Source organism: Ornithodoros turicata, chromosome 3, assembly GCF_037126465.1.
Source record: "Ornithodoros turicata isolate Travis chromosome 3, ASM3712646v1, whole genome shotgun sequence".
In the NCBI taxonomy this organism is placed as follows: Eukaryota; Metazoa; Arthropoda; class Arachnida; order Ixodida; family Argasidae; genus Ornithodoros; species Ornithodoros turicata.
The window spans coordinates 73,924,690-73,933,797 of NC_088203.1; the positions used below are offsets into that span (position 1 = coordinate 73,924,690).

Genomic DNA, 9,108 nt, shown 5'->3' on the forward strand with positions numbered 1-9,108 from the left:
CAAAGATGGACTGCAAAGGACATGTCTAAGGCTGAGAGAGACTGACTTGAAGAATGTATGTATGTAGGTGCCCCTGTGTTTAAAAGACAGATGGATGTTGATAACAAGAACTTCTCTAACATTTTCACTCGTGTGTCCGTTCTTGTACTGCCCGAAAGTTGGTTGTGAGCATTGAAGTCACCCAGAAGTATAAAAGGACCACGAAGTTGGCTGCACAAATTTTCTAAGTCTCTTTGTGTAATTGTGCCTGATGGTGGCAAATAGATTGAGCAGATGGTGACTATCCTGTCTAGACACACCTGCACAGCTACAGCTTCCAAGTCTGTAACTAGGTGAACAGCTTTGGTTGGGAGAGATCCTCGCGTGACGATCGCAACACCACGAGATGGAAAGCGATATGAAATGCTGTGCCTTGACAGGTAATGTTGATATCCTTCTTAAGACCGTGGAGAGATTTGCGTTCTCCATTTATTCCAAATCGCACTATGAGACGCAAGCCCACTTGCCACCAAGATGTGTGTGACAATATCTTTAGTATGTTTGATGCTGCGTGACATTTCTGTTTAACATGTTTGATGTGACTTGCGAATGTTAGCCTGTGATCGAAGATCACCCCCAAAAACTTGTGTTCTTTCTCTACTGGAATGTTTGATTGGATGTTGGAAATGTTGGGATTGTTTGAATGTTGGAATTTGATTCATAATTATTGCTGGGTCTGGACGTAGCCCCCTCTTTCGGGAGAACATCACGCATACTGTCTTTCCTGCAGAAAAATTAAAACAATTTTCTCTTGCCCATTTGGCAAGCCTATTTATGGTCATTTGTATCTGTCTTTCACATATCGGCTGGTTACATGAACTGTAAGGTACCTGCAGGTCATCTACATACATCGAGTATGATACACTCGGTGGAATAACCCTTGTCAGGGAATTCATCTTTGTGACAAATAGTGTTACACTAAGTGCACAGCCCTGGGGTACACTACTCTCCTGACAGAAAACCTCGGACAGTGTGGTGCCCAATTTCACCTGAAAGAACCTATCTCGTAAGGAATTCTCGATACAGCGCAGAAGGCGTCCTCGGATACCATATGCATGAAGATCCAGCAAAATGCCGTGCCTCCAGGTTGTATCATAAGCCTTCGCTATGTCAAATAAGACAGACCTGGAGTGTTGCCAGTAGTATATAATCAGCTCAACTGGCCCACAACTCACACAGTGGCGTGGACGCCATTAATGAGCCATTAGAGAAATTTGGGACCCGCCACAGTAATTAGCATCTAGAACGTGTTCAGACCACTGTGTGAGTTGTGGGCTAGTTGAGCTGATAAAAAATAAAAAAATAGGTAGAAAATAAAATAAAAAGATAGATATAGAGTGGAGAGAAAGAGCTTAGTTGAAGACAGATGTCGCCATCTTGAAGAAAGCGGTCCCGAACGGCCGCTGACCATCGCTGGGCAACGCAGCACAGAGGCAGGCTGCAAAGCCTCACAGCTGTGGCACCAGTTCCGGACATCCTGTGACGTCAGCTGTGACGTCATCATGACATGTCTGGGCATGTTAGGACAGCTCTGGACATGCGAGGAGAAAAACATTCATAATACAGAGGCTGGGAAAGCAAGACTAAATATGCTAACCATCGATAGCTAACAACCAAAAGAATTAGTTACACAACAAATGAGCCCACCACAACAGGAGCGCAGGACGATGTGACTGCTCCATCCTACAGCCAGGTAGAGAACTGACTCGTAATGTTTTTTCTCCTGTATAAACCCCCGCAGCTGCACCCCCTAGCGGTTACTTTCTCAACTAATCTCACGACAAAATTATTAAGAATCACGCCAGCGCTACTCCCGTTCCCAAGGCAGAAGAAGATACAAAATGGCGGGGATGCCCGGACAACAGCAACCTTCACCCGACGTGCACGACGTGCATGAAAATCGCAAACAAAGCGGGGACAAAGTTGGCGAAAGCCCCCCATTAACTACACAACAAATCAACCCACCACAACAGGAGCGCAGACCCAGACAACCACGACAAAATTTATATGTCCAAACAATATCCAGAGATTGCCGAAGCCGGCATTCCATGTGAAGGCCCGCAAAGATATATCCAAAGAATGTTCGAAGGTTGCCGAAGACGGCATTTCCGGTAGGATCCACAAAGATATGTCCAAAAAATGCACCGAGAATGCCGCGGTCGGGTCTTTCACTCCTGTGGGGGAAGGAAATGTCGAGGGGCAAGTGGTGGGGTTCGCGCTGGTGGTAGTCACATGACAATTTTCGAGCCGGAAGACGAACGGCGGTTGCCTGTTCGGCGACGAAACCAAGTCAAGACGCAGTTCAGTCAGTTGAAAGCTGGTTGATGTGAAACGAGGGAGTGGACGCGGCTGTTGGACTGCTTTATTACGACGCAAAGGCAGAGGTTTCGTCTTTCGTGAAAGTAAGTATTCCACACTATATCGTATACATGACGCACAGATACAGAGCCTTAGAAAGAAAATGCAGTGTTTGTTTACATAAAGGCGTAACCACATTGTTCAGAGAGCCACTTTTTAAACAATCTTCTGCCGCTATAGGAATGCTAGCGAAGAAATACTGTGTCCTTATGAGGTAGAGTCAGTGCGGGTTTACTGCTGGGTAATAACGTAGTAACTAACACAGTGATATTGCGTTCCGCAATTCAAGACAATGGGTGTGAATTGGAGACGCACTATGAACGCAAACGCGGTTTCGCCTAGAGATACACACGACGCTTGCTGTTGTGTTGTTTGTGTGGCTACAACAGCAAATTAATTCTCAAATATACATCTCTTGTAGGCGTTTCTGGGTGCGGTCCTTTATGCGATTGAATGCAATAGGTGTGAAATGGAGACGCACTATGAACGCGCACACTATATATGCATGACCGCAAGCGCTGTTTCGTTTTCAGATCTCCAGTACACACTGACGCTTGTTGTGCCTTGTGTGGTTACAAGAGGAAGTTAATTCACAAATATACCTCTCTTGTAGGCGTTTCTGGGTGCGGTCCTTACTGGAACAAGTGGCGGCTGGCGTTAATAAGCGTAAGCATTGCCGTCTGTGCTTCCCATATGAACTTTTTCACAAATACCGAAATGCTTCATAGTTACACATGCTCTTATATCGACTGTGCAGCCTCATTCGTTACGGCGTCTCTTGCTGACCTCCTATGAAGCCAGTACTGGTGGCATTGCATTGTCAGTAATATTTCTTACTGTTTTATTGTTATTGTTTGTTGGTATCATTTTCGCTTTAAGAACTTCCTGCTCCTTGCCGTCAGGATGTTAGAAAGCTGAGCAATAACACGATTGTGCTAAATATTGAAAGTAGGTTGCATTCTATTTTACACAATAATATCGAATATGTATGAAACAGGTAGGAAAACTGCACAGGCGTGGTTTTTGTAGTGGGTCTGTATAACAGTTTCGAGTACGGGCGCGAATTATTGCGTCACAGCGCATGATCGTTCAAGGCAGTTCTCCCTGCACTCAACTCAGGTAGTTTGCCTCAGTTTGATTTGGCAGGTGCCGTATTTCATGTGTGAAGAGACTGGAAGGAATGGTGCCTGTGCAGCTTTCAGCACCTATGTGTTTAAAAATCGGATAAAAAAGACAACCCACATGTATACGTATGTACAGACATGCTTTAATTGTTTTTCTTTTCATATCTCAGATGCAGTGAGGGGAAACAGAAGGCTCCGAGAAGTAAACGCTTTCGAGGTAGAGAGTGTCATCCAGTCATACCTCCGGCACGCAAACTGAGTGTAATTGAAAGTTGGACGTAGTAAATAAAATTTGACAGAGCACTACACACTGACTCAATTCGGCTGGCACTTTTTTATTACACATCATTTGTCCTCATGTGTCTGCAAGTCTGCGTGGCGATCGAGAAATGCAGCGAAATGTACGAAACGCCTGGGACTTGTGCACAGTACAGTATATATGTAAAGTTTTGGAGCACTGTCTGGTGGTGTGGACACATCAAATAACGGTAGGTAAATTAAGGGCCATTAACATCCACGTCACACATTCGTGGGATATTCCTGGGAATGTCCAAAGGGCTACCACTGGGACATGCATATGCCAACCCACGGACATTTCTGGAATGCAGGGGGCATATTGAATATCCATAGAGGAATATCCCTGGGCCGTTTGTGGGACGACGTTTTGTTGTCTGGGGACCGATGCGACTGCTCTCTGCGACAGGCAGCCAGAAACTGAGCGAGCACGGGGACTGCGGAGCAACCGAGCGCACGTCTGCTCTCCGCGACAGCCAGCGAACAACTAACTGGGACGCCGCTTCGCGGCCGCTACGCATGTGCGCGCGCTCTTAGCGCCCCCTGCAGGCCGTTCTCATTGGTCGTGACGTCATCCTATTGTCTCATGGCTACCCTGTTTTTTTTCCACTAATGCTCCTTTGGACAAGGTCCATCTGAAACAATAGTGCCGCTGTATGACGTCATCATCCACCTGCGTGGCTCAAGGACGCGTGCGCTCTAGACAGGGGACCTATTATTTATTGAATCACTATCCCAAGATTATTTCCTTTTTTCTTCTATAACGATTGCATAGGAAGCTATTGCAGAAGAGCACCATGTATGAAAGCTGATCGTAGGAGTTCCAAAGTCTTACTAAATGAGACTTGCAAAAGAACAAAATATCCTAACACGTAACTCCATCAACGGCTAATAAGAGGACTAGGCACTCAACAAATCAACACAGAGTTTAAATCCGGATTTAAATCCACCGGAGGGCTGGCAAATTTGATTTCGATTTGATTTGCGCAAAAAAATATGGGCAGGATTTGGATTTGGATTGAATCGCATTTTCCACTAATGATTTGGATTCAATCGTATATTCCAGGTATGATTTGGATTTGGATTCAATCGCATTTTCCACGAATGATTTGGATTTGGATTGAATCGGCCCTTTTTCAGCGGATTTGCGCGTGGATTTCGCCAAGCTCCTTCACAAGATGCATGGATTTGAAATTGAGCGAAGTGCCGTTTCGCATTCTACGCGAATTGATGTGAGTTTGTCTGAAATCTGCACACGCACTAGGGGCGTCCTCTCTCCAGAGCGAAAGGAGTAGCCGTTTTGTTCCAATCACTTCCCCTCACCGCACCGAGGGAACACCACGTGCAGTTCTTTGAACGCAGTTAACGTTATTCTGTCGATTGGACGGCACCTTTCCCGTGGACTTCTAGCTGAGTCTTCAAGCACGACCCGTTTCAAGCTTGCCAAATCGTGTTGCGAAATTCTTGGTCTTCGCCATCATATTGAACGCATATAGGTACGCGCATTCACGTCAAAACAAAGTAAAAACGAACAATAAATATATTACATCCTATCATTTCGTGATTTCGGGAAGGCAACCCTTTCCTACTCCCACGGACAATCATGGCAAGATGTGCCACTCTTTCTCGCATACCTTTTTTTTTCCTTGATTACAACAGTCTGTACTGCGCGAGGAAAATTTTTACAAAACCCCGAAACGGCAGCATTAAAATAGACCCATGGGCTACATGTTTGGTATAAGTATTCGTAACATGTCCCACGATTTACTAACGATCCATTTAATTGTGACCCCTAGGGTATAGTAACCAACGACTTGTGGTCTTTTGAGTACTGATGGTAGAAATCGACGCAAGCGTGTGTTTTTGGGCGTAGCTGAGCCTAGGCACGCGATAGGAATTCCTTCACTCAGGCGTGTTCGCCCGGTGCTAAATGAGGAGGACGTTCCTGACCCAAAATCCGCTTTTGGGAAGGTGTACCATACCTACCAACTCCACACTGTTCATGCCCCGTGAAGCCCGAGTCAACACCAACACGATACGTGATGATGGAGATGGGGGTTGTGCACCGTCCCTCCCAGAGCCAGTCATCTACGATTCAATACACTTCTATCAGTATCACTTTTTCTATTTTGGTGTCACACAAAAATTTAAGCACACTTAACGAATTACGTGTTGGCAATGCAACAGAAAGTGCGGCTGATTTTCGATAAAGTTTTACTATTTTCTTTCTGGATGCCTTCCACTCAACTCCCATCATTCATTCATTACATGTATTTTCGTTGGGGGTGATTCCACGCGAAATGATCCAGCGGACCTGCTCGTCCCGCACAAAACTATCGCGAATTTTTAAGAAAAATTTTTTGGCTGTCCCTAATAGTGCAAAACGACACACCACGAAACATTTCTTCCCAAATCTCAATGTGGCGGGTGCTACACACGAGCAAAGTTCGCAGCGCTAGCGAAAACCGTGCCTGGCGTGAACGGCAGCTGCAGCTGCGGAGTCTGTGCTATTCGAAGAAACGCATGGAAGGTACGTTGTTCATTACTAAGCGTTACTTTCTTTCGTGCCGTTATCCCGTACGCAACTCTCCGCAGTCTTGGTCTGTTGCATGGCGACGACAAGCACGAACAGCAATCCTTAACGTGACGTGATTTCACAAGCAGGAGTTGGCATTGCACTAGTTCTAGTTTTAGTCCTAGCTTGTTGAGATAGTTATATGGGAGCCAGTCCTTGTGACTGGTCTTCCGCCTCGATGCCAATACACAGCTGCGGCTCATAGAAAGCACCTAGAACTGCACGGTTTTCTTTTGCTTTACACAGCGTTCAAATCCCGGTTGTCGTGCTGTAATCGGTGCTGGTATACAAAGGCCGGAAGTTTCGCCATTTTCCTCCTACTTCGCGATTTTTTTTGTGGAAAATCAAACCATTAAATTTCAATGAATATTTTTTCCTGAGAAGGCCTCGTGGAATATTTCAACACGAAAAATCGCAAGACACGTAATTCTTGTAGTCATTGTAGTCACTGCAGGAAAAAAAGAGGAAATATGCGATTTTTCTAAAATTCGCTACACTCGAGCGTAAAACACGCAATGAAGAGGTCGGAAGAGACGCCTGAAACCTACGCAGTTTTATAGAACGAGCCTTCCTCTACAACATATAAAAAATCTCGAGGGTGTTTTTTTGTATACGGGAGAATTTTTTTTTTGTTGTAGTAGAGGGTATTACGGCCACACAGGCTCATGTTGCATGTATCCGGTGGGGTGCTATATTTGTTTCTTGGGCTCCCATTTTAATTCTGCGTATTTCCCTTTTTTTGTCTGGTTGGTTTTCAATGTGACAGCCACCCGAACCAAAGGAACATGGCTCCAGTTGAGCTCTGTGGAGTTCCAATTCACCAGTATGAATATTATAGGCACGTGGATGCAGGTTCAGTTGAGGAAACTTTCCTTTAACTGTCACATTTAAATGCTGAACAATTCAGCAAAAATATTAACCAAGAAAAGTCTAACAAATTATAACGCTAGAGGAAAAGACGAAAGTGCAAAAAAGTCATTTACCTGGTAGTACTGGAAACAACGGAATCTCGTGGTGGTGGTTCATCGTCCATGCTGTCCTAGGTTCCAGTGAGGCTCACAGCTATATAAAGCCTTGCACCACTCGCGTATGGAAGCGCATACCCGCGGATATCCGCAAGAAACTGCTGGGTTCGGATGAAATATGGACGTTTGTTGTGATCTGCTGATCGGACGTGGATGGCGCCGGATCAGGAGCGGATCAGGCTCTAGTAAACCGCGAGATTGCGTCATCAGTTTGCTTCACACTAGGTACAGAAGATAGATTACAAGGTGTACGAAAGCCACTCGCGCATCTGAGAGAGATCTCTGACTCTGGCGTCTCGAGTCGAGGTGCACGTTCAGGGCCGATCTTGCGTTTCACTTGCAATAAACTCTACTTATCCCGTTTGGTACAAAATGTGTTGCTGTGCTTGGTGCCGTATAATCTTTCGTGGAAGCTAAATCTGTATTTGCTGTCGTGTATCCTTTTGTAGCATCATGGACGCTCAGGACTGGCTACAAAGGCTATGCCGCTCCGGGGTTTTCACTGTCGGAACGAGAGAAAGGAAGTCGCCCGTGTGGATGAAGTTTAGTGACAGCTTTTTTTTGTTGCCCCCCCTTTTTTTCTTTTTGCTGTTTTGTGCTGACGGGAAATAACGTTTATTTCCTGGAAAATTGGCGTGATATATCGAGCATAGAAACTGAACTATTGCTGCGTGCCGTGGGAGACGCGGATTTTTCGGATAGGATGTGGATGTGAAAAAGCTCACCCGTGCAGGGCTTTAGCTCACACGACAAAAAGTATTACTTAGACCTGTCCATCACCGCTAATCCCCAATCTCCGTTGCCGGCACCGTGCACACCGGAAACAATGCCATAAACTCAACCACCCAGGATTGCAATACCCGTGTTATGCTACAGAAGCAAAGGCTATGGTAACCTTGCAGAAGTCTGTGCCACATCATATTGCTTGCTCATTGAAACCCAACCAGACCAGAGAAAAATTGAAACTAAAAAGAATTAAAACAGGAGCCCAAGAAACAAATATAGCACCCCACTGGACACATGCAACGTGGGTCGCTGTGGTCGTAATACCCTCTACTACAAAAAATAAATTCCGGTAGCCTTGCTAGCCTCCCACTCAGCATAAACGGCGAGTTTAATTCGACAACACAAACAACAAAACAAAGCTCAAGCGAGGAATTGCTTGGATTATTACCTTTCCCCCGCCACAAAGTAGCGACATACTGGTGGCGCCGCGATGCGGCCTCCCGAGAAAGTACCTTGTCGTCGGGTTGTCAGCTCTGTTTACATGTGAAGTACGAGCGTCTTTCTTTTTTTTTTTTTTTTGCCACGATGGGAGTGGGACCGTTGCACAGCTAACAGTGAGTGAGGAGTTTTTTTAGGTGTTTGCAAACACTGAAAAGAACAACAACAACAACTTTATTTTGAGATGGAGAGTGGGGAGGTTCATCGCCAGAAGCGATACTCTACTCCATTGCTGGTGGGGATGTGGGGAATAAAATAATGAGCCCCTTCACAATAACTATCGAAGTCCAATGGTGTCCAGAAATGTCAAAAGAGCTTTGAGCGCAGATCGTTGCTGGGCTGGATTGGGCCAGGGACCAAGCAATTTCGATAGGGAGAAGGGGCGAGAGTCCAGCTGATTAAGAAACTCGGAGAGTGCGGTTCGGGAAGGTTGGTAGTGGGGGAAATGAAGAAGAATGTGCTGCAGACC

General features: G+C 45.6%; 1 long non-coding RNA gene across 1 annotated transcript; it reads left to right on the forward strand.

Annotated features, from left to right (window-relative positions):
• Nucleotides 1-2,354: 2,354 nt before the first annotated feature.
• Nucleotides 2,355-3,216, forward strand: LOC135387337 (uncharacterized). The gene is made up of 3 exons (XR_010421054.1): nucleotides 2,355-2,441; nucleotides 3,011-3,063; nucleotides 3,155-3,216. It is a non-coding gene; the product is annotated as an uncharacterized LOC135387337 (long non-coding RNA).
• The last annotated feature ends 5,892 nt before the right edge of the window (nucleotides 3,217-9,108 follow it).